The sequence below is a fragment of the Ursus arctos genome, unplaced genomic scaffold, assembly GCF_023065955.2.
Source record: "Ursus arctos isolate Adak ecotype North America unplaced genomic scaffold, UrsArc2.0 scaffold_10, whole genome shotgun sequence".
NCBI lineage: Eukaryota > Metazoa > Chordata > Mammalia > Carnivora > Ursidae > Ursus > Ursus arctos.
This window is the reverse complement of record NW_026622764.1, coordinates 4,225,542-4,228,869: the sequence shown is the minus strand read 5'-3', so window position 1 is coordinate 4,228,869 and position 3,328 is coordinate 4,225,542. Positions and strand designations below refer to the sequence as shown.

Sequence of the window (3,328 nt, the reverse complement as noted above, 5' to 3'; positions counted from 1 at the left end):
ACACCAAATAACTTCATTTCTTTTTCTAACTTGTTCATGCTAATAATCAACATTCTTACCAACTACAATATCATGGCCAATTTCCAGGTTCATAATTCCTGAGTAATTAATGCTTCCAATGACTTTATTGGAATAAGCTTTTGATGATAAGAAAGGTTGTCATTTCCTTGTGGTCTTCTTCTCTATATTCATTAGCTCCCCATTCCCCGGACAAAAGGGCCCACATAAAGGTCATAGTGGCCAGTCTTTCTTTTGCCATTATGGCTACAAATCCAAACAGAACCATAAATCCAAACCATAAGTTTCTTGCTTTAAAAGATGTAATCCAAGAGATGACACAACTTGAAAATTTAAGTTAATAAAGAAACTGTGAGATACCAAGTGTCTCCATGCTAGCATACCTGACATTGTATTGTTCTTTTTTTTTCTTTTTTCACTGGGTACAGTATATTTCATTGATACGTGACAACGTAGGGCTGCCCAAACCCCTCCCCCTTCTTCAGGGGCTCTGGGATGGAAACTACAGAGATTGGGAGATTCTCAGTGTATTGGGGGATGAGTTGGGGCTCTTGTTCTCACTGGGCCTGGTGGTCCAGGGGGCTCTTACTCCTTGGAGGCCATGTGGGCCATAAGGTCCACCACCAAGTTGCTGTTGCCAAATTCATTGTCATACCAGGAGATGAGCTTGACAAAGTGGTCATTGAGAGCAATGTCAGCCCCAACATTGAAGGTGGAAGAGTGGGTGTCGCTGTTGAAGTCGTAGGAGATAACCTGGTTCTCAGTGTAGCCCAGAATGCCCTTGAGGGGGTCTTTCAATGCCTGCTTCACCACCTTCTTGACGTCATCATATTTGGCAGCTTTCCTCAGGTGACAGGTCAGATCCACGACTGACACATTTGGGGTAGAGACATGGAAGGCCATGCCAGTGAGCTTCCCATTCAGCTTAGGGGTGACCTGCCTACAGTCTTGGTGCCAGTAGAAGTGGGGATGATGTTCTGGGCAGCCCCTTGGCCATCACACCACAGCTTCCCCAGAGTAGCCATCCATGGTCTTCTGGGTGGCAGTGATGGCATGGACTGTGGTCATGAGTCCTTCCATGATGCCAAAGTTGTCATGGATGACTTTGGCCAGAGGGGCCAAGCAGTTGGTGAAGCAGGAGGCATTGCTGACAATCATGAGGGATTTGTCATACTTCTCATGGTTCATGCCCATCACAAACATGGGGGCATCTGCAGGAGGGACAGAGACGATGACCCTCTTGGCCTCACCCTTCAAGTGAGCCCCAGGTTTCTCCATGGTGGTGAAGACAGCAGTGGACTCCACAACATACTCAGCACCAACATCACCCCATTTGATGTTGGCGGGATCTTGCTCCTGAAAGATGGAGATGGGCTTTCCACTGATGACAAGTTTCCCATTCTCAGCCTTGACTGTGCCATGAAATTTGCTGCGGGTGGGATCATACTGGAAAATGGAGACCATGTAGTTGAGGTCAGTGAAAGGGCCGTTGATGGCGACAATATCCACTTTGCCAGAGCTAAAATCAGCCCTAGGGACCAGGCACCTAATACAGTCAAATCCATTTACTTCTACCTTCACCATCGATCTTGGGGACACGACTAGGACTGCACCAGAAGATGCGACTGTCTGTTGAATGGGGAGGAGCAGAGGGCAGACATTGTATTGCTCTGAGAACCTCTTACCCTTAAAGTTTTAATGATAAAAAATGAGTTTCTACTTGTGAACAAAATCTTGCTTTGAATTGGTTACATAAACATTAATAGTGTCGCTTTTCCAAGAGCGAAGACCAGAAGCAGAGCACTTGATGATTTTCTAGATCAGTCCTAAGTTTGGGGTACCGTGGAGACGTTACTATGATCTCTCAAGAGGTTCGACAGGCTTTGTGCTCTCCTTTCACTGAACCATCATTGAGAATTCACCCCTTATCTGGAGGCTCACAGTGTCAGGCAATGATAGGGGCACAATGTTGCCATATTTCCCACTCAGAAATCGATCCCTTTGTGAGCAAAGCCTCTAAACAAGAAATGCTTTCTCTGTGACACAGTGAGTTTCCTTGTTTGTGACAATGTATGCAATAATGAAATTAATAATATGGAAACAGGTCAATATCTAGGATATCTGACTTCAAAATCAACAGATACTTGAAAAGTGAAACGTATGTCCCTTAACTTCTATCATAAAACGACCCAAAAAAGAATCCAAAGCCCCAGCTCCGAGTTCTAGCCTGGATGAAAAGGGCTATGTGGGTCTTGGCCAAAGCACTTACCTTCCCTGGGCTTCACTTTTTTATCTGAAAATTTACTTTTTCTTTTATTTTCCCATGCCCTAAGGGTCAGCATGCTTCCAGGCCCAGTTCCTGAACACTCTCTTGGGAATCTCCTCCAAAATTATCATTTTAAATACTGTTTTATGTATCTATGTTGCTGATTCCAAAATTCACATCTGCAACCCCAGTCTCCCCAGACCCCACATTCATATGATCACCTCCTTACTTGACATCTTAAAAAGGTCCCCAATAAGCATCTAAAACTTAATATAGCTCAAGAAAAGCTTTTGATTCTCATGACTCATCATGACTTCTCTGAATTTGAACATTAATAAATATTTGATACTATTAGGAAATTACTGTTCATTTCTTAGGGATGATAACAGAATTGAGGTTGTTTAAAAAAGATTCCTTGTGAGATGCATAATAAATTTAATAATGAATTGATTGAAATAAGTGATAAGAATACACGATGTGAGGTCTGGGATTTTCTTGTGTAGGCTCATGGTGGTGGGAGGTAGTGGGCAAAGAATCTAATTAAAGTATGGATGGAGAAAGGATCTCAGTGAGCTGCTGATTGCTTCAGCGGGGTGAAGATGTGCCAAGAACCCAGAGCTGGAGAATTAAATTAAGAAGGTGCAGATCATAACCTGCTGCAGGAAGGGGCACAGGCCAAACGAGGTGGGCAGGTAGCTCCCTCGGCATCCGAGCTCCCACTTTGGGAAAGTGAAAACACTGCGTCATCTTGACTGAAGGCACAGTTTCAGTACAACCGCACAAAGGAACTAAAGTCACAAGATGTGTTACTTGCAGATGCCCCAAATGAGGGTGGGGGGCCTGGGGTGCGCTGAGAGCCAAGGGAACGGCGGTCTTCTGTCCCAGGTCATGAGTGAGCAGGAGACGGAGAGCAGCATAGCTGCACCTGTCACTTACAAGGTAGTTTTGGCCAGAAGTCACTAACTTTCAGAGGCTCAACTCTGAGTGGTTTTTCGAAAGGTGTCCCAGGAAAAACAAGGTGGGGACTGGGGGCAGTAATCCTAC

The 3,328-nt window shown here is 44.8% G+C and overlaps 1 pseudogene; it reads right to left on the bottom strand.

Moving 5' to 3' along the window:
- Positions 1 to 603: 603 nt before the first annotated feature.
- LOC113251531 (glyceraldehyde-3-phosphate dehydrogenase-like) lies at positions 604 to 1,679 on the bottom strand (annotated as a pseudogene).
- Between the last annotated feature and the right edge of the window lie 1,649 nt (positions 1,680 to 3,328).